The sequence below is a fragment of the Bubalus bubalis genome, chromosome 8 (genome assembly GCF_019923935.1).
Source record: "Bubalus bubalis isolate 160015118507 breed Murrah chromosome 8, NDDB_SH_1, whole genome shotgun sequence".
NCBI lineage: Eukaryota > Metazoa > Chordata > Mammalia > Artiodactyla > Bovidae > Bubalus > Bubalus bubalis.
Genome location: NC_059164.1, coordinates 86,469,139 through 86,491,832, shown reverse-complemented (window position 1 = coordinate 86,491,832; position 22,694 = coordinate 86,469,139). Strand labels below are relative to the sequence as shown.

Below are 22,694 nucleotides of genomic sequence, written 5' to 3'. Positions count from 1 at the left end.
CACTAGTGTGCAACTCTTTGCACCCCCATGGATTATAACCCACCAGGCGCCTCTGTCCATGGAATTCTCCAGACAAGGATATTAGAATGGGTAGCCATTCCCTTCTCCAGGGGATCTATCCCGATCTAGGGATCAAACCCTGGTGTCTTGCGTTGGAGGCAAATTTTTTACCATCTGAGCCATCAGGGAAGCCTCAAATTTCATTCTAGGTTAACTTAATTTTTTAAATGTATAGACATTTTTATAGCTAAATATATGAGTATTTAGTTAGTGTAACTGTTTGCATGCTAACATATTATTGGTACTTGGTTACACTGGTATTACACATCATTTACATGGATAAAGAACAATGATGTATGGAAGTAACATTGAAGACATATTTTTCAAAATACAGTAATAGTTCAAACACGCCTAGCTTTCAGATTACCAGAAATACACTTACATAGACTAAAGTTAAATGCTGGTTCACATATAACCCAAGAGACTGTATAAGATTTGATGGGAAGGCTGTGAGTATTCATCCAGTATGTGAGTGAGAAACCAGATCAATATGGGAGGAAGCTGATCCTGTGGATAGTGCAGGGACTGGCCCCTGGGGATTGCCATGGGTCAGTGTCAGCTTTTATCTCTGAGGTTCCTTTTTACCTTGTAGCTGATGAGGAAATAGGCCTAAACTCATGAATACAATTCAGTGAGCCTTTATTTAAACCCAGATTTTTCCCAGCTTAATGCTTTATGACTCGCTACAGCCAAATTCTAGCCTAGGGTGCTAGCCATAATAAATAAATTAAAAAAAAAAATGGAACGATTTTCATGACTAAAGTTTAGTTGCAGAGTACATCATGAGATGTGCTGGACTGGTTGAAGCACAAACTGGAATCAACATTGCTGTGAGAAATATCAATAACCTCATGCAGATGACACCACACTTATGGCAGAATGCTTAGAAGAACTAAAGAGAATCTTGATCAAAGTGAAAGCAGAGAGTGAAAAAGTTGGCTTAAAATTCAACATTCAGAAAACTAAGATCGTGGCATCTGGTCCCATTACTTCATGGCAAATAGATGGGGAAACAGTGAGAGACTATTTTCTTGGGCTCCAAAATCACTGCAGATGGTGACTGCAGCCATGAAATTAAAAGACACTTGCTCCTTGAAAGAAAACCTATGACCAACCTAGACAGCATATTAAAAAGCAGAGACATTACTTTGCCAACAAAGGTCCACCTAGTCAAGGCTATGGTTTTTCCAGTAGTCATGTATGGATGTGAGAATTGGACTATAAAGAAAGCAGAGGGCCAAAGAATTGATTTTGAACTGTGGTGTTGGAGAAGACTCTTGAGAGTCCCTCGGACTGCAAGGAGATCCAACCAGTCCATCCTAAAGGAGATCAGTCCTGGGTGTTCATTGGAAGGACTGATGCTGAAGCTGAAACTGCAATACTTAGGCCACCTGATGCAAAGAACTGATTCATGTGAAAAGACCCTGATTCTGGGAAAGATTGAAGGCAGGAGGAGAAGGGGACAACAGAGGATGAGATGGTTGGATGACATCTTCGACTCAATGGAGATGAATTTGAGTAAACTCTGGGAGTTGGTGATGGACAGGGAAGCCTGGTGTGCTGGAGTTCATGGGGTTGCAAAGAGTCGGAAACAGCTGAGCCACTGAACTGAACTGAACTGAAAGTTTAGCCACAAACCTAACAGTTTCTGTTTCTTCTTGTACAAAGAGGCATCTCTGCTGGTTTTGGAGCTAAATCACTAACATTGTGCCAGAGTTAACTGGTAAGTCAACAAGATAAGGATTCTTCAAATGACCATTAGGGAGAAAAGTTAGACTGAGCAGGAGGCAACCCAGAGGTACCTTCTGCAGCTGAGATGAGCCTCTAAGGACCATATGGCTTCCTTGGTTTTAGCAGGCAATAGCGTATGCTTTGTCAGAACCAGTCATATTTGGGCAAAAAAGACCTCAGTGGGTAGGCTCTGAGAAAGAACAAGAATTTACATATCCCATAGTATCGTATCTTTAATGCAGTGATGCTCAGTGTAACTATGACTCAGATAGAGTTCCTGGGATTTAAAACCTAGGGCTCTTTCTTCCCCCGTCCATCTATCTGCTCACTGTTGATTTACAAAGCAGTCATGGATTGAGCCCTTCCTCTGTGTCAGCCAGAACAAACCTCAGTGAGATACCATCCCAGGCCTGAAGGAACTGACTAGCCAGGGGTTCAGGCTTGTAGACAAATAATGATGATACTGAGTGATAAGCACCATAAAAGAGGAGTGGGAACTGGTGGAAATAATACCTGATTCTTGCTGGAGCTGGTCAAAGGAAGTCTCAGAAGACAGCTGACTTTTGAGATGAAGCTTGAGGCATAAATTCAGCCGGTGGGCAGTGGGGAAGAAAGGCAGTCCAGCCATCTGGCATAGGGTGTACATGGGCAGGAGATCTGGAAGGGCCGTTAGCTAACCATGACAATTTTGGTTCTGGAGAGTGCTTAGACTAGAGAGAGTACTACTGCTCTAAAATACTTACAGAGTAATAGATACTAGAGGGAGATATAAAGGAACACATTATGTTTCAAACCTTATAGTTAATTCCCTACTCTTCTGAATTCAGTCTCTTGATGAATAATGTCACAAGAAATGGGAACCTGGGGACTTCCCTGGTGGTCCAGTGGCTAAGATTCTGAGTTCTCAATGCAGGGGACCCAGGTTCAATCCCTCCTAGATCCTACATGCTGTCACTAAGACCCAGTGCAGCCAAAATATATTTATATATAAATATATATATTTAAAAAAAGAAATGGGAACCTGTATACTGCTACACCAAGATAGCCCCTGATTTACACATGGGCAGCACCATGGTGAATACCCTTAGAACCTTCAGATTGTCCCAAGAACCAAACTGAATATGAAGTTGAGCACATGGCAGGTTCTGAAGCCTTCAGCTCCTGTGGAGAGTAAGTTCTGCTCTCACATCCTTGGCATTTTCTTGCTCTGGAATATTCCAGTCAGGTGAGACAATCCACCTGCCTTTCAAGACTTTATATGTATATTCCCTTTTTATCATTCCTTTGCAATGAAGGAGAATTGATTGATATCATATCTTAGAGCCCTCTGGCTAAATTAGGACCCCCAGAATGGTTCTGGAGTTGACTACTGCCCAAGACTATAGATGAAGGAGATGACTAAGGAGAATATATCATAGTCTCTGAATGTAATCTGCAAAACTTAAGAACTGTCGTGATTTACCTTTACTAAGGGCTTTCCTGGTGACTCAGATGGTAAAGAATCTGACCCCAGTGTGGGAGACCCAGGTTTGATCACTGGGTCGGGAAGATCCCTTGGAGAAGGGAATGGCAACCCACTCCAGTATTCTTGCCTGGAAAATTCCATGAACAGAGGAGCCTGGCAGGCTACAGTCCATGGGATTGGAAAAAGTCGGACACGACTGAGCAGCTAACACTTTCACTTGACTTTCACTAAAAGATACCGGCAAGCATTTCCAAACATTCAGGTAACTGCAGTTTATGGCATGTAAAAAGAAATTCTAGAAATGAAAATATCGGTGATGTTGTTCTGCTAGTTGGTATGTTATGAAGCATAACTAAGAATATTGTATTTCCTAATAGTTATTCAAAAAGGCTATATAAGACCATTATTGAACATAATAATAATTATCAACCAGAATTTCATCATTGCTGTAATAGTAATTTATCGCTCTGGGCAGACCACAAGCACCTGTCTAGGTTTCTCAGTGCCTCTGAGGTAACAGCTTTAAACAGTTCAAATATCACCCTGTGTTTAAATATATATGGAAAAATATGAATTGACGCATAATCATAGCTATCACAACCATATTCGCCTTTCTTTTTGGTACTTCATAGATGGATTTTACTGAACTTAATTACATTGAAGAAGCAAAAGTCACCCAACCTTTTTCTTTCTAGTGCTCTTTCATATGCCAAATTGGTAATGTAGGCATACATGGGAATAGTAGATTAATAGCATTTTGCTTTTGGGCGGGATTATGTTCTATCAATAAGTAATCCTATAATGAATGATTAACAGATGAATAATGAATAATTAAAAGAGAGTTTAAAAATTTATCTTTACAGTTGTCAAATCAAACAATAAATTGGAGGGTTATGGCTTTTTGTGCTCGGAGAGCTTTTCAGAGCTAGACATCTTTGGGACATTCATCATAAAAACCTTTTCTCTGTTTTAATGGTATGGACAACAGTGATCAATTTCCCTCTCTTATATGAACTGTTTTAACATGAATTCTCCTTTTTTAATATATGTATATGGCCCTGTTATCACTATGTAAATATTTTTATTAATGTTATCTATATTTTATGTGTTCCTGACTATATAAGTTTCTTAGACCCATTTGAACCCCTATTACTTCCCACCATGTGTAAACCAGCAAAAATATTAATAGGAATAGTGACGGAAGTGATAATAGTGTGCTCCTTAGTGTTTTAAGGAAAAAGTAATGAATACATTCCTAAGTTAAAGAACTTTAAAGGTTTAGAAGTGATTTAGAGGATAGTGTATAATTTAATGTAAAAGAATATCTAAAATAAATGAAGTAAATGGTGTTTGGACCTTAACTGTTGTGTTTTAAAATGATCTTTTTTGAACCAAAAAGAAAAATAAAACCAATCTAAAACTCATGTTTCTGGTAATCAGCCCATGTCTATACATTATAGTTTTTTTTAAACAGGACTCAGTTCAGTTGCTCCCTCATGTCCGACTCTTGCAACCCCATGAATCACAGCACGCCAGGCCTCCCTGTCCATCACCAACTCCCGGAGTTCACCCAGACTCCTTCATGTCCATCAAGTCAGTGATGCCATCCAGCCATCTCATCTTCTGTCGTCCTCTTCTCCTCCTGCCCCCAATCCCTCCCAGGATCAGGGTCTTTTCCAGTGAGTCAACTCTTCGCATGAGGTGGCCAAAGTATGGTCCTTCCAATGAACACCCAGGACTGATCTCCTTTAGGATGAACTGGTTGGATCTCCTTGCAGTCCAAGGGACTCTCACGAGTCTTCTCCAACACCACAGTTCAAAAGCATCAATTCTTCGGCGCTCAGCCTTCTTCACAGTCCAACTCTCACATCCGTACAGGACTGACTATATGCAAATGAAAATGGATATTTAATTTGGGTAACCTACTAAACATTACTATATGACACGTGATAAAATTTGGGTACATTTATTCTTTGGAAGTATGTCATATAAACTAATTACATAAACCCTTATATAAATCTGTTAAATGAATTTCAGTCTAGGTTTCAAATGGTTAAGTAATTTACATTCAGCTTTAGAATTTACTTTCCTGCTTTTTTTGGGTGGCCGGAAAACAGAAGTGCTTTTGAACAAATGGATTGTCCTTTAGCATAGCCTAGTGGCTGAGTGACAGTATTAAATCTGAGTACTGCTATCCTCATTTTTATTAAATCATGTTTTCCTAATTAAAATGTTATTTTTTAAGCCACAAGAAAGACAAAATAAAGTGGAACTAATAAAGCAATGATTATTATGACCAATCTACAATTGAAAAGGAAAAAGAAGAAACTTAAATTGTCACAAATAGGTAGAAGCATTATGACTAGAATCTACAAATGTCTGCTTGATGCTGATTTTTTTTTTACCTTAAAAATAAAAAAGAAAACTTTATATAACTGTAGAATAATTATTTCACAGTTAAAACTGATAAGATAAACTGTCAGCCAAATCACTGCCGTATAGATCTCATCATCCTTTGTGTGTAGTCATGCTTGACAGTTGGAACATTTATTAAATGAATAGACATTTTGAAATACTTTGAGATTGTCATATATAAAACTCCTTAATTTGCATCGTAAAGGTATAAAATGCCCTGTTCCCATTGCTTGCTTCAGGGGCAAGACAGCAGATAAGCAGGAAGAACAGGATAAGCCCCAAGCTGGCTGTGTCTTCCCTGTATAGAGGACCAGCCAGGCATTCAGGGGCTATGGTGTGGTGCTTAGGGAACCTTGCAGTTGTAATCTTAATGTTCAAGTGTGGCATTTGCTCCTAAAGTGAAATGACTGTACTCTAATAAAGTTTCATTATTTTTTTATTTAAGGTTTATGATCTTTGAGTAATTTAGGGGACAGTCCAAGACCAAAAGGAGGAAAATCTTATCTTTGTCAAAGTGGCATTTACTTGTAGGGTACCTTATAAAAAAGATAAGTCTGTTTTGTTTTTTTTTTCCCCAGGGAAAATTGATTCCTCATTTTAAATTGACCTTTTAGCATGACTTTTCTATATGCTTCTATATGCCCTTGTCTAAAATTTTGACATCTGACCTTCATTCATCTGAATATATATATGCACACACACACACACACATATATATGTCTATTTGCATTCCCAGTTCCCAATTTACTACCTCATTCTGGCTTACCCTATTTTCATTGAAGTCTTACTCCTTATAGCCTTGCCAAAACTTCTGACAAAGCATTTGCTAGATTCTTAAAAAATGATTGATTCTTTTTCTAAATATGATTTATGTAATAGAAGTCTGTCTGTGGTACATTGATTTAGTAATTGTAGAATGATAAGAGTAAGTCAGAAAGCCAACTTTATTTTGCCAACTGCCTTAAAATTCATGTCATTTTATATATACTAATAAAAATCATTCAGCTATGGTTTCATTTTAAATAACTAGTGATTAATTATAACGTTAGAAATTTTTTCAAACATGGCTTTAATAATTATTAAACTATATGTATAATTGTTATACTCCTTTGCAAACTTCTCTGCTCCTGTGACAAATTAGTCTGTAACTTTAACCTTAAACTGTGTATTTCTATTCAACACAATATTTTTCTGTAGGAGGGTAACATCTTAACATACATTATTTTTTTCTACTGTTCATGCACCAAATAACTTTTTTTTTCTTTTAGACATGCTTGTTTCACATCTGGGCATCTTAAACAATGGTATTTTAGGTCAAATAACTAAGGGTAGAAGATTAACTCTCTTTTTCATTATTTCAGAAACCACAGATCATATACATTGGTTATCTTAATTAATTTGGGACACTTTTCAAAAAGGTATAGTGAAAACTATTTAGGAATACTATAAAATTTTATAAACAGCATATATAATTATCATGGAATAGTTTCCTCTTAACTGAAGGCTTGCTATAAAATTCTTGTACTATGTACTTGAGACTGTGGTATGTTTTATTATTTGGATATATCCAGAAGTTTGGAAATATTAACACTGAATTAATAAAACAAAAGTCTTGGTCTTGTTAAAGGTCTGAGCATGGTGGAAGGTCAAGAAAAATTTGGACATTTAAAGATAACTATTTTTGGTTCATTTCTCTGATACATGTAGCTGAACTGTGGCATAGATGGAGGATGGTGCGATAATAGTTATGTAGAATGAAACTAGTTTAAGAGCCAAGACACCTGTATTTTGGTCTCAGTTCTGTCACTGACTTTGGGTAAGTCATCTTTTTTGGCCTGGGTTTCGTCAATTACTGAAGGAGAGTGGGCGAGAAAATATGAAGGCTCCTTAGACCCGTGGAAAATTAGAACTCAGTCAATCATTTCCTCCCCCATGTTTATTACCTTTATAGGAGTATGAATATCTTTTAGCGTCTTTATTTCATGTATCAGAACTTCTGAAAAAAATTTTTTTAACTTTCTTTGACAGTAGATTGCTGCTGCTGCTGCTGCTAAGTCGCTTCAGTCGTGTCCGACTCTGTGTGACCCCATAGACGGCAGCCCACGGGGCTCCCCCGTCCCTGGGATTCTCCAGGCAAGAACACTGGAGTGGGTTGCCATTGCCTTATCCAGTGCAGGAAAGTGAAAAGTGAAAGTGAAGTCACTGAGTCTTGTCTGACTCTTAGCGACCCCATGGACTGCTGCCCACCAGGCTCCTCCGTCCATGGGATTTTCCAGGCAAGAGTGCTGGAGTGAGGTGCCATCGCCTTCTCCGGTGACAGTAGATTAGAAGAGCACAAAAGTGAAATTCACTCAGTCATATCCAACTCTTTGTGACCCCACGGACTATACAGTCCATGGAATTCTCCAGGCCAGAATCCTGAGTAGAAGAGCATAGCAGTCATAAAATTTGAATATCCGCTGTTTCCAGCTTTGTGGAATTGAGAGCCTTATCCTTTCTGCCAGTTAGACTGATCTTTATATTCGTCTTTAACTGCTCCTTCTTCACTCATTGTAGTTAAGCTCCTGCTTCCCTGTAGTGTTTCCCACTGATAAATCCATTCCTTCTGCCAACCCTAGTGCAATCTCTGCCCTAACAGCAGCAACAACATAGAAACCTGTTCAATGACTTTTGTACTGATTTTCTTGTTTTACCTGTTTTCCAACACATGCAGGAATTAGGAATACAATTTAATGTCACTACTAAAAATCTTCTAGTGCCTCCCCATTGCCTGTGGAATTAGATTCACACTTTTAGCCTAGCATTCAAATTCTCCAAAAACCTGGCCCCATCTCATCTTTACAACTTCTTTTCCTCTCTGTACCCAACACCCCCGACAACTTCAACCAAATCAGTCAGTTCATGTACCCTGAATACGCTTTTACTAAGGCAATCCTATTTTGTCCACTTTTTCACTTAACAAAACCTACTAGTCTGATTCTGCATTACACATTTTCCCACGCTAGTACAGGCATCCCAAGAAAGATAGCTTCTTAATCTAACTTGCCCTTGAGCAGAAACTTGGGTAGTCCCCATCACATCATCTCCATGACTCTGGTTTTGAGGGAATTTCTGAATCCTTTACACCACGAAATTATAAGCCCAGCTCAGCTCCAGCCCTCTGTCTGCTTCATCAGGACCCCTCCCACCAAGTTGAAAGTGAAAGTTCCTCAGCCGTGTCCGACTCTTTGTGACCCCATGGACTATACAGTCCATGAAATTCTCCAGGCCAGAATACTGAGGTGGGTAGCCGTTCTCTTCTCCAGGGGATCTTCCCAACCCAGGGATCAAACCCAGGACTCCTGCATTGCAGGAGGATTCTTTACCGGTTGAGCCGCCAGGGAAGCGCTCCCACCAGGTTATATCACAGAATCTGAAGTGGGGAGTGGGGCAGAAGCCCTTGTCTACCCTGCTGCTGCTAAGTCACTTCAGTCGTGTCCGACTCTGTGCGACCCCATAGACGGTAGCCCACCAGGCTCCCCCATCCCTGGGATTCTCCAGGCAAGAACACTGGAGTGGGCTGCCATTTCCTTCTCCAATGCATGAAAGTGAAAAGTAAAAGTGAAGTCGCTCAGTCGTGTCTGACCCTCAGCGACCCCATGGACTACAGCCTTCCAGGCTTCTCTGTCCATGGTATTTTCCAGGCAAGAGTACTGGAGTGGGGTGCCATTGCCTTCTCCATTGTCTACCCTAGTGTGTTCTTTAAGTACAAGGTGTTCCTCTAGCCTGCCCTCCTCTCCATTTTCCTTTCAACATAGTCTCCAGGCCCCAGGAGGGTAAGCACCCCTCTTCTGTCTGCCTAGGACTGACCGACCTTACGACCTTATGTAAAACTCTTTAGTTGGCCATACCTCCTGAGCTTTGCTACATTGAAGGAGGAGATATTTATTTACAAAATGCATTGTCTATGTGGTGGGTTGACTACATAAGTGGACCCAACAAATGGGCTCCCTAAATTCACACCCTTTGCCCTGTATCTACATTGTCCCCTCCAGCTTTGGGCTTGGTCCTGTGACTCACTTTGGCCCTTGAGACAGTAGCAAACTTGGCATAAGCAGAGGCTTAAAAAAGCATTTGTGCATTTTCACTTTCTGTCTTCCTCTGTCTTCATCATGAGGACACATGTGGGCTAGACCACTAGAGGAACAGAACTGAATCAACCCAATTGTTCTAAGGTCTCAGACATATGATTGAACCAAGACCAACTAGCCAGCTTGTAAAAACACATGGGTGGGTCATGCTGAGCCCAGATCAGATCAGTAGAATTGCTCAGTTAACTATGTGTTCATGAGAAATAATAAATGATTTTTGTTTTAAGTTGCTAAGTTTGAGTGTGGTATATTGCACAGCAAAGGCTAACTGATACTATGCACTGTTGTCTTGCTATAAAATCCTATTCACTTTTTTTCCTCTCTTCTGATATATATTAGATACACAAATTTGGATTAGTCTTAATTCTTGGCCTGTCCCATTTACCACATTAATTAGTATATGTAGCATGCAAGCTCGGTTGTGTCTCACTCTTTGCAGCCCCGTGGACTGGAGCCCACCAGACTCCTCTGTCCATGGCATTTCCCAGGCAAGAGTACTAGAGTGGGTTGCCATTTCGTCCTTCAGGAGATCTTCCCAACCCAGGGATCAAACCCCTATCCTGTGTCTCCTGCATTAGCAGGTGGATTCTTTACCCCTGTGCCACCTGAGAAGCCCTTATATTTAATTATATGTATGCTATTTCCTGAATATGCTGATCTATAAACATAATTTATCCATTTTATCCAAATAGACCTTTGTGTGATTTCCAGATTTGTCCTATTTGAGACAGTGCTTATTCTATCTCCTGTTGCACATATGTAGTTTCTCTTGAATGTGTACCTAAGAGTGAAATTGCCGAACTGATGAGAATACACAGGTTATCTTTACAAGACAATACTACAAGTTTTACCAATAGTTGTACCAGCATATATCTTCTCCAGCTTTATGTGAGGTCCTTTTCTTTTTTCTGGCTTTTATTACTTACACTTACATTTTTGTCTTAAATCTATAGCTTTTTTGTTGTCTCTTGAGGCAGGGATCCTTAGAACAACTGGTTCATTACATTTCCCACAGGATTTAAATGCTGATAACTGGTTGATTTTATGTACTTTCAAATGAAGATCGAATGCAAAATTCCTTCATATTCCTCATCTTTTCACTTCAGTCTCCCAAATTTGTGTTCCAGGTACACTGAACATTCTCTGTTACAGAATAATAGTCATCCACAATTTTGTTTGTCCCTCCAGCTGAAATTAACTCCTTGTAGAATGGAGTTTATTATTTACCATTGCTTGACCAGCCAGTGAATACATGCTTAGTTTCATCAAATCGGTCATTCAGTACAGATTTATTGATTACCATGTGCCAAACTTTTTGAATGAAAGAATGAATAAAAGGGTTAAATTTGCTATAAAATTATTGATGCTTAAAAAGAGATATTAACCAGCACTGAAAGATACATTAGATATAGTAGAAGTAATTACTTCTCCCACTGAAATAGAGTAGCTATTAAACTAATTGCATAGGCTAGAAAATAAAACTGTAAAATGGAAAACTACTGAAGCTGGTAAAATACAGTCATATATACAGAATGTAATGGACTACCAGGTATCAATTGCTTCTTCCATGACTTTACAACCTAATTAAAAGCATATCATAAATAAGTGGTTCGCAGAATCCCTTTAAGTGGTGGTTTGCAACTGTTTCCAAAACCCTTATATCATAATTCAAAACAGTTTTAAAAATAAGCTCGTTTATTACTCTTTTTCGAAGGTATTGCCCAAATTGGGCGAGTGTAGTTTTCATTGGTCAGTCCTGTCAGTGAAAGAATGGGGATATAACGATTACTTGAGAACAGTGTGTTGACTGAACAATATTGTCCGTGTAGGTAGTAATTGTGAGGACTGTGTGTTTGTGAGTATTTAGTAAACTAAACAAACATGATATATTTAAGAAGAATGAGAATGGCTCAACCCCTCTTATGAAATGTGAAAATCTATAACAGGAAAATTGATCAAACCTGAGTGATCAAATTTCTAGACTGATGTAGCCTGTGATGACCAAGGCAAAACGAAATCACTGAAATAAATAAGGATTGGAAATGAGTAAAACTGCTATTTTAAAAAATCGGAAAGTCATGTTACAGTTGCAAATACTAGGGCAGAGAACATGGATAGCGTATCAGGCCCCACCTTGCCTCTTTTTGCGTTGGACGCAAATATACCTTTTTATTCAAAGGAAAACATGCTTGCTTGTGTTTAGTCTTTTGCCTTGACCTTAAGCAAGACACTCAGACGGTAAAGCGTCTACCCACAATGCGGGAGACCCTGGTTCGATCCCAGGGTCGGGAAGATCCCCTGGAGAAGGAGATGGCAACCCACTCCAGTACTCTTGCCTAGAAAATTCCATGGATGGAGGAGCCTGGTGGGCTACAGTCCATGGGGTCGCAAAGAGTTGGACACAACTGAGCGACTTCACTAAGCAAGACACAGTTATGGACATTTGACGGGACCTGCTTACACTTAACAACACTTGTCCTTAGTTATAGACAGCCGTATGTTATTCACTTAGAGGTGTAACCGTTAGATTTGCTAAGCATATCTGAGAGAGTGACAGTGTTAGGTGTGTTTATAGTGAAATGTATGAATAATTGATGAAACGTTTTGAGGCAGAATGAAAGCTTCTAAAGGACAGTGTAATGCCATAGCAGTACTGCTTTGTTGGAGCGGCTGGAGTGTGCAGCCTGGCTCTCGCCCCATCACAGTGTACTCTTGCTGTAAATTTGTTAACCTCCTTGTGCCTCAGTTCTTCACTTGTAAAGTGGAATAGCAATCGCCTATTTCACAGGGTTGCTGCAAGGGTTACATGAGTTAATATCGGTAAAGTGCCAGGCACACAACTGACATTCAGTACATTTTAGCTGTTATCATAAACAGTTAATTCACACTAATTTGCAATTAAATACCATGGTTTTTTCCTTACTGAATGAAAGGTTCTTTAAATTTAATAGTGCTTTACCATTTTCAAAAGTTTCACACACATGTGAATACCGTGTTTTAATTTTATGTAACTAGTATTACATAATATAAAAATTTAATTTATGTAACTATTTTCCTATTACTGTAATAGTACATATTTAACTTTGAATTAGAAGAGAATCAAGGACATAAAAGTTACCTCATAAAACCACTTTTTAAAAAATCTTAGGTATAAACACAACATTATAAATCAAACTATACTTCAATAACTTTTTTTTAAAGTGGTAAAGAAACTGGGTAGAGAAAAAAATCTTAGGTATTTAAAAGTTAAAAATAAAACTCTTTATTCTCTGACCCCACCAGCCATATCAATAATTTTGGGCATGTATCTTTGTTATATTAATATATACAATTTACAGTCATTTTCGATGTCTCATATTCCACCACTAACATTTTCTGCCAGCATCAGTCACTCTGTGTATTTAATATTCTGATTGTTAGAGTCATATCATGAATAAACGGGTTAAAATTATTTCTTAATTAAAAGTATCCCTATACTTGATTTCGACAAAATCAATTGGTTGTAATAAGTTATGTAAAATGAAAAATTGAACTTTGTAAGACACAGCACAAATTGCATTAATGATTGATGGGTAATGAGTGAAATGAAAAATTATTAGGCAAGGAGGAGAAAGTGTTTACCCTGCTACCAAATATTCAGTGAATGGATTATAGCTGAGATCTTGCCTTTAATGTTTCTTATGGTAATTGTCAGGAAGAGGTATGAAGGATCATGGGACCTTAATAATATGCCTTGCCATTTTAATTGCCAAGAGAAGCAAGATAATCTTAATTGCCAGGAGATGCATTACTCATTAAAGTGTCATTCTACATTCATTCTGAAATAATTACTTTGAGTATTTATAAGAGCTGAGATATAAATTTAGTTCCAAATTCAAGAGCATACCCACAGCAGACTTTGTTAGAGTGATCTGTGGTTAGAAAAGGTTAACAATCATAAAATTTGAAATGTTTCTTTAATTTGCCACAAGTTCGTTTTTTATTGGATTGATTATTGAACTTTAACACAGTTTATAATATTTTAAAGCTTAGCATGTTTTATAAATTGGTATAACGCTAAGTTGAGCTCCTAAATTGCTTTCAGATTTCTTGATGTTTGTTTGTTTTGGCATTTATTGCCTTTTGGGGAAAATCTTCAGTAAATAGTGATGTCAGTATTATATAAATTACATGATCTGTTAACACTCCATTCAGTTCAGTTCAGTTGCTCAGTCGTGTCTAACTCTTTGCGACCCCATGGACTGCAGCACGCCAGGCCTCCCTATTCCATCACCAACTCCCGGAGTTCACTCAAAATCATTTCCATTGAGTCGGTGATGTCATCCAACCATCTCATCCTCTGTCATCCCCTTCTCCTCCTGCCTTCAATCTTTCCCAGCATCAGGGTCTTTTTCAATGAGTCAGTTCTTCACATCAGGTGGCCAAAGTATCAACTTATAAATGTCATGTTCAGTGGACTCTTAAAATTCTAGATTACATCTAAAAATTTTCTGGTTAAAATAAAATCACCTAAAACGACATGTACTTGAGAAGAGTTTAAACAATTATTTATCTCTCTAGAATTTGAGGTGCAGAAATTTGCATTCTCATATTCCTCATTTCATTGCACACCATCAGCAGCTGTTTTACTTTCTAGCCCTTTTTTCCCTGGTTTCTTCTGTGCCTACCTGCATAGGTATCCATTCTATATTGGATAGTGTACCTTTGATGTTAGGTAATTTTATAAAATACATTTAGTGTGTGTATGTGTTTTAAATTTATGTATTTTGTGCTAAAGATATTCAACTTCTTATGTTTTCATTAAACATTATTTTAAGGCCTAGACACATGATTATGTTTATATTCTCCTAGCTCACTGCTTCTTGATATTATGTACATTCCATAGTATTTATTACATTTTACTTATGCAGTTCTCTTATGATGACCACCCAAAACTGTCTCCAGTCCATCTCCATACACAGTACCCCACTGATTGTCCTTGTTCATGTCCGCTAGTAGGCCTGTGTCAGAATTTCTCCACCATATATAATGAAGAATCAGACATACACATACTTAATTTTGTTAAGTATTCCAGGATTGCTTTCTAGATTATTTGTCTCTGTTTACAATTCTACTTGCCCTTATGCTTATCCAGTAAACTTACCTTTCAGATTTTTGCTTTTTCTGATTAGTGGGTGGGGGTGTTTCATTTGATTAATAAGTCTGAGTACCTTTTCCCCACACATTTTTGCTAGTTAGGCTCCTGCTTTTGTGATTCATATGTTCATCTCATTTGCCAAATTGAATTTCTAACTTGCTTTCAGATTTCTGGAGTATTCAAGTGTTTTCTTTATTTTTGTTTCAGCATTTATCACAATTTGGGTACCACTGTGACTTTTGAGCACTTAAAAAATGCAACCAGTGGAATTGAAGAACAAACATTTTTATTCCATATAATTTTTATCAATTTAAGTAGCCACATTTATCTTCTGGAGATAACTTGTAGATAATCTTCTGGTGGTTTTTGCTATTCCAGATATCATCTCCATCTCTTTTACCTGCTGAATAACCTTGTTGAACAGAAATGCCTGATATTTAAATCCATCCATTTTCTTCCTATATTTGTGCTTTGTGTGTGTACATGTGTGTTAGTCGCTCACTCATGTCTAGCTCTTTGCGACCCCATGGACTGTAGCCCATCAGGCTCCTCTGTCCATGGAATTCTCCAGGCAAGAATACTAAAGTAGGTTGCCATGCCCTCTTCCAGGGGATCTTCCCAACTCAGGGATCAAACCTGGGTCTCTGGCAAGGCAGGTAGATTCTTTACCATCTGAGCCACTGGGGAAGTTCATATCTGTGCTTTAGAGTCATTTAAAAGGTATCCTTTACCCCTAAATCATAGAAATAATCTCCTTTATTTTCTTCTTTTAGACTTACAGATTTATCTTATACCTTTAGGTCTTTAACCCACATAGAGCTCCTATTTAGATAGGTTGTAATAAGGAAAGCCTCCAACTTTGTTTTTTCAAGTAAGTTTTTTCACAGTATTGTGTGGAAAGTAGTCTGTCATTCTACCTTCACTTTTGTGGTATAGAAGCAGACGACTGATTACAACTAGCTGACTTGATCAGTTCTTTTTCTAATAGTTTATTGTGTCATATTTTTTTTTCTGTAGGTGATTGTGTTATCTGCAAATAATGGCAGTTTTTCCTCTTAATTTGCTGTCTTTGCTCTCTCCTTTTCTTGTCTTGTACAATGGGCCTAGGCCTTGAATGCTGTTATTTAATGACAGGCTTGCCTTTTCTCAGTGTTAGAAGAACTAAATCTGTATTAGCATTCTCCAGAGAAAAAGAACCAGTAGCAGATTTGTCATAAGAAGTTGGCTTATGTGATTATGGAAACTAGAAATTCCAAAGTCTGCAGAATCAATGTCCCAAAGGCTAGAAGTTGCTGTACAACCAGAAAAAGCCAGTGTCCCAGTCTGAAAGTGTTCCAGTTTGAAGGCTGTCAGACAGAATTCTCTCTTACTCAGAGGAGGGTTAGCATTTTGTTCTAACCAGGTCTTCAACTAATTGGATGAAGCCCACCCATATTAGGGAAGGCAGTCTAGTCAGTGTGCTGATTTAAATGTTACTCTTATCCAAAAATATCCTCACAGAAACACCTAAAATAATGTTTGACCAAATATCTAGGCACCCTATGGCCCAAAGTGTGAAACATGAAACAAAACATGAAATGATTAAGCCAAACAGAAATGTAGATTGATTAAGCATAAGGTCATGAAGAGTGAAATAGTCAGGATTAATGGAATCAAGGTAGCATGCCCTACAGAAAGAAATTCAGAATTGGTTTTTTTGTGATGCTGAGCTCTCAGAGTTCATCTATAGGCCTGATTTGGCTCTGCTGCTGCTGCTAAGTCGCTTCAGTCGTGTCCAACTCTGTGCGACCCCAGAGACGACAGCCCACCAGGCTCCCCCGTCCCTGGGATTCTCCAGGCAAGAACACTGGAGTGGGTTGCCATTTCCTTCTCCACTGATTTGGCTCATCAGGCCACAATTGTTGAGTCTTGGTTACAGAAATGATCCCTCACCATTCTTAACTGTTGAGGCTTAGCTGGTTGCCGCATACTTAGAAATAGCATTTGTTTATTTTCTTAATGAGTTAGGGACCTTACACAGTCACATATTTTGAAACTGATTTTAAGAGAATGAAGAGAATTAAAAATTAATGCACTTTCCTTTTTTAAAACCTCCTCCATAGTCTTTTAAAACAATGAAGTCTCCATTGAAGTACACTGCTATTATTCTGCCATCTAATCAGATATCTTTTTCTTTGTCTCCTCTGATTATCTGACATAAAAGTTTTAGAGGTATATAGCCTTGCTAGTTCTTGAATAACCAATTTGCAAATTCTCAATATTAGGGGTCTTGATTTAGGACATAATTCAGCATCAGCCTGGTATTTATACATCCTTTCAGGATTGTGTCAGTCTATGAGCTTGGCATGGTGAATATCTTAATAAGTAAATTTTAAGCCTGTGTCTTTGTTGTAAATTATATTAAAAAAGCAAATCGTTTAGCCAAGTGAATCTATTTGGCCCCTCTGTGTGGTTACTTTGCTAAAATAAGTTTAGATAGCATGTTGAGAGGGCTTTGTTGAAATAGGCTTTACATATTAACAGCTTTGAACATTCTTAGTTCAAGAAATTTACCTTAGTACAAAAGCAAATTGTTTTGATTGTTGAAAATGTAATATGAGGAAACAAAATTGCTCATGTTAAAGTGCTCTAGAGTTTAGATAAAAATCAAAAGCATCCTTTTTAAAGAATTCAGGTACGATAAAGAGAATTTAGATCACCAAATATTCACACTCCTAAATCAGTGGCAAATTAGATAACACACAGGGCTGGAGATGTGAATATTATATAATGAAGATAATAAAGGAGTTGAATGTGATGTGCCTTGGGTGCATGTTAGTAGCTAATTCCAGTATGAATGGTCGGCAATCATTTGCTGGTTAAGATGCATGTGTTCAGCTAAATGGAAGTCTTGGGTGTTCTCTCATACACCCCATTATTTGTAATTGAACACCTGATTTCTATCATGCAACAAATTAACATCTGCACTGGATCTGTCTTTTATGCATATGGATACACTGATTAGAATTTTGCAGATAGTCAGATACTTGAAAACAAAAAGACAACGTTGTGAAACACTTCCAGCCATAATTTTTGATTACATATTGAGAATCGTTTAATTATCTTACTCCATTTAATTAGCCCTTCTATTTAGGTCAATTGCTTTTTTTATTAACATGACATGTTAGCAATTTGTTAATTGGCATGAAATAACATGAGACTTTAGGTGTATTTCATATGAGAAATACATGTACTTAAGGAAGCCAGGGGAAATGCGAAGAGGTAAACGTGTGCGTTAGCCCCCTTGGAGCATGTGCCAATGTCAGCATCATGCCACCAAACCTGTATTCATCCTTCTTTGGATTTCTGTCCTATTTTTAGGCAGAATGAATTTACATGAGCAGTTTATAAAACTATGAGACTGTGGATATACATTTGAAATAGGAGGCGCTTTTCTGAAATCAAGAGAATGATGAAAAGTGAGGAGACAGAGTTACACACGTATATAAATACATGCTAATAACTGAGAGGGAGATAGGCAGAAAGATACATGCATGTAAGAAAATTATTAAGATTTAATATCAATCCTTTAAGCCAGCACACCCCAGCTGTGTTTGGCACCAGGGACCGGTTTTCATGGAAGACAGTTATTCCTCAGGCCAGGGTCAGGGGAGTGGTTTCAGGATGATACAAGCACATTCCAGTTATAGTGTGTTTTATTATTATTGTATCAGCTCCACCTCAGATTATCAGTCATTAGATTCCGGAGGTTGGGGACCCCTGCTTTAAGCCACAAGTAATTTTAACCTATCAGCAGTATCCTTTTCATGGCATTGACCAAGGCCTCTTTATTGGTTTCATATGTGCCCACTGAAGTAAAAAAAATACCATCCTGTTGATTTGTAAATGAATTATAGTGCTACAAATTTCTATGGAGTGTCTGTAAAGACACTATCAATTATAGGCTGCATTTTCTTCCAAAGAATTTCTCCAGGATGTGCTATGCATAGCCGTGTTGGGGAGGCAGGTTGGTTAGCCAGAGCCCCTTTAACCACCTAGCATTATATTCAATCATTTAAATACATGTATTTTCTTTTTAAACCTTAAGTGAATACTTATTGCCTTCCGTCACCAGTTCGAGGAGCTATATGATGATGAGAATGGAGAGCAGAGAATAATGCTGGTATTTCTGTTATTTCTCTACTTTCTACTTGATTCTAATTAGGTTTTTGTGGTTACTTCCTGCCAGCATAGAATTTAAGAACTAAGAGATTTGGGGATTACTTGACCAATATTAGCATTTTATAAATGAAACACTGAAAGCATGAGTGGTAAGCCTTTTTAAAGTGCATGTGGGTATTCATTCCATTAACCTGTACTGAGTATATCCTAGGAAAAGCATTAGGTTGGGCCTTCTGGGAAATATAAAGATAAATTCAGGTAATGCCCTCCCTGGTGACTTGGACAATAAAGAATCTACCTGCAATGCAGGAGACCTGGATTTGATCCGTGGGTTGGGAAGATGCCCTGGATGAGGGCATGGCAACCTATTCCAGTATTCTTGTCTGGAGAATCCCTGTGGATCAAGGAGCCTGGTGGGCTACAGTCCATGGGGTGTAAAGAGAGTCGGACATGACTGAGCAACTTAACACACACAGCACAATTCCCTCCCAGTGAAGAATTGTTTTCCTTTCCTATTAGTAACATTTTTATCCACTTGGGGGCACTGTGATCCAATTTAAGAGGAAAAGGGGAAAATGTTATTTTGTTAGGTTTATTTCAGTTAGAAAATGTGTTCCTAGTGCTACTGTAAGGAAACCGTAACCCATTATATACTTTTAGGTAAAGAACCTTTTTGAATCTACAACTGGAGGTGGCTGCAGTTTTTGTTCAAGTTTCAGAATAGGTGGTTAATGCGTGTTGTCTGTATGAGAACCGTCAGCCTCACCTGAGAACTTGTAGAAACAGATTTTCAGGCCAACTGCACCAAGTCAGAAACTTGGAGCATGGGGCCCAGCCGTGTGTGTTGTCACAAGCTCTCTATGCTGATTTTGTTGCTTGCTAATAACATTCAAGGAGCACTGAATTAGAGTAAGTGATTTTTTGTATACTTTAAAATTTTCTGTTAAAAATTGTTATGTTGAAAATTAACTTATCAGATATGTTTGAAATGTTGTGCAAATGTGTTTCTTAGGAGAGTTTTCTCTCCTATAACAATAAATAATTCTAAAGAATTAAATTTATTTTTCATTCGTGATTATACAGCTGGATCCATATGAATCAGAACAGTTAGTAGATTAGCCACTTTCATCCACCCCAAAAAACGAAATCAATTTTAATCAATCATTTTATATTATGTAGATAAATAGGGCAATTAATGGGATTTCTCAAATTTAACTCCTAGGTCATTTGACATGACCTAGATTTTAACATAAAACTGCTAATAGTATTTCTTTACATCTTTATAGCATCTTTGTCTTTATTGTAAGAGCTATTATATCTCTTGGGTTTGGTTGGGTCATTTGATCCTCAACCGTTTCAGGCAATCAAGAAGCCAGTCATTAGCTCCGTTTATAGTTAGGAAGAACTGAGGCTCGAGACCAGTTTCAGAATTCTTATCTAAGTGTTATATTAGTGTAGGGACACTATGCTAATTCTGTTTGTAAAAAGCTAATTTTGTTCCTCTGTCTCGGAGAGTTAGTGAAAACTGCCTGGAGAGAACACCTCTGCCCTTAAAAGAACAACTCCAGCCCTCCAGTGGTTTAGGAAGGACGGAGAACCTTCTGGAGATACGGTGACTGGACTGTGAGGTCAGAACCAAGTTTTCCCCTCCTGAAGGGATTCTGTTACATCTTCTCTCCATGCTGCGCTAGACCTCGGACGTGCCCTGCCTGCATCTCATTCTCTTTCTCTTCTATAATAGGCTTTTCTTCCTAATTTCTCTTTGGTCAGCTAGAGTAGGGCAGAGCTTCTGCCCTGCAAATAAGAAAGTAATCACAGAAAATACAAGAAAGTACCCATAAAGCTTGCTATGATTCTGTGGATTCTGACCTGTTTATCTGCTGTCCTGGGATACCAGGGGATCTCTCCAGAAAGCTGGCTTGAGTTAGATGGCATCTCATCATGGTCTCTGGCTCATCTGCCCTTAGTCTTTTCTCCAAATCAAAGTAATATATGTAAAATACAAAGCCTGCCGTTCATACCCAGTTCAGCAACTCGGACAGAATGGACTTCACCCCGTGTACAAGGACTGGCCTTGAGATTACTCTCTGGGGCTCAAGACCACCTTCTCCATGAAAGGTTAAACCTTGAGTGAAGAGAAGCGTTCCATGTATATAGAAGCAGGGGCCTGTTCTCTCACAATTCACTACAACTCTGAAGTGAATCTTGTAACAAAGTCAGAAAGTATATTCAGTGAGTGTTGCTAATTGAAACTTAAAGGTGGTGCTTAATATATAGTTTCTATAGTACCGAAAGAATCAGAAGTTGGTTATAAACTGTGTGTTTCCTGTAGTTTGTAGCAATAACTCTACCTACCTAATAGGATCATTAATGAGTATTAAAGTAATATATGTAAAATGCAAAGCATGGTGACTGGAATTCAGTAAATCCCCTAAAATAAAATATAACCTGCTATAAACAAAGCAATCATGAAATGCAATGGGAGTAGTTACTTGATTCAAAGGATCTCAGTGGAGGATGTGGGCTACGACAGGATATGTTCTGATGTACTATTATAATCTGTTATCTTACTTTTTTCTGGTTTTGGTTTTGACTTTTTTTAATTTCAGGTTGATTGAAAAGGTTAACCTGAATGCTAGCAAAATTAACTTATTTAAACATTTTAAAATTTCAGACTTTATTAAATCACCTTAATGTTTACTCCTTGGAAGGAAAGTTATGACCAACCTAGATAGCATATTCAAAAGCAGAGACATTACTTTGCCAACAAAGGTCCGTCTAGTCAAGGCTATGGTTTTCCCTGTGGTCATGTATGGATGTGAGAGTTGGACTGTGAAGAAAGCTGAGCGCTGAAGAATTGATGCTTTTGAACTGTGGTGTTGGAGAAGACTCTTGAGAGTCCCTTGGACTGCAAGGAGATCCAACCAGTCCATTCTGAAGGAGATCAGCCCTGGGATTTCTTTGGAGGGAATGATGCTAAAGCTGAAACTCCAGTACTTTGGCCACCTGATGCGAAGAGTTGACTCATTGGAAAAGACTCTGATGCTGGGAGGGACTAGGGGCAGGAGGAGAAGGGGACAACAGAGGATGAGATGGCTGGATGGCATCACTGACTCGATGGACGTGAATCTGAGTGAACTCTGGGAGTTGGTGATGGACTGGGAGGCCTGGCGTGCTGCGATTCATGGCGTCGCAAAGAGACACGACTGAGCGACTGATCTGATCTGATCTGAATGTTTACTAGAATTCTGTATTTCTCTTTAGAGTTTCATAAATACATTTAAATTTTATTTGATGATCAAGGATCATGTATTTACCGTGGTCATCTATCTGAGACTCTCTGAGTTATAGGAACTCCCATGGTAGTTCATGTTCACTTTTCATTGTATTTTCTACCTTTTGTTAATGTTTATGGTGAACATATCTTCTGTCCTAAAATGCACAAAAATATTAAATTAGTTATTCCTAAGGAGAATCACGGAGAAGGCAATGGCACCCCACTCCAATACTCTTGCCTGGAAAATCCCATGGACGGAGGAGCCTGGTAGGCTGCAGACCATGGGGTTGCAAAGAGTAGGACATGATTGAGCGACTT

At 38.3% G+C, this 22,694-nt stretch overlaps 1 protein-coding gene across 19 annotated transcripts in view; it reads left to right on the top strand.

Annotated features, from left to right (window-relative positions):
- CADPS2 (calcium dependent secretion activator 2) overlaps window positions 1-22,694 on the top strand; it is a 591,939-nt gene that overhangs the window by 340,305 nt on the left and 228,940 nt on the right. The gene's annotated exons all lie outside the window — the stretch shown is intronic.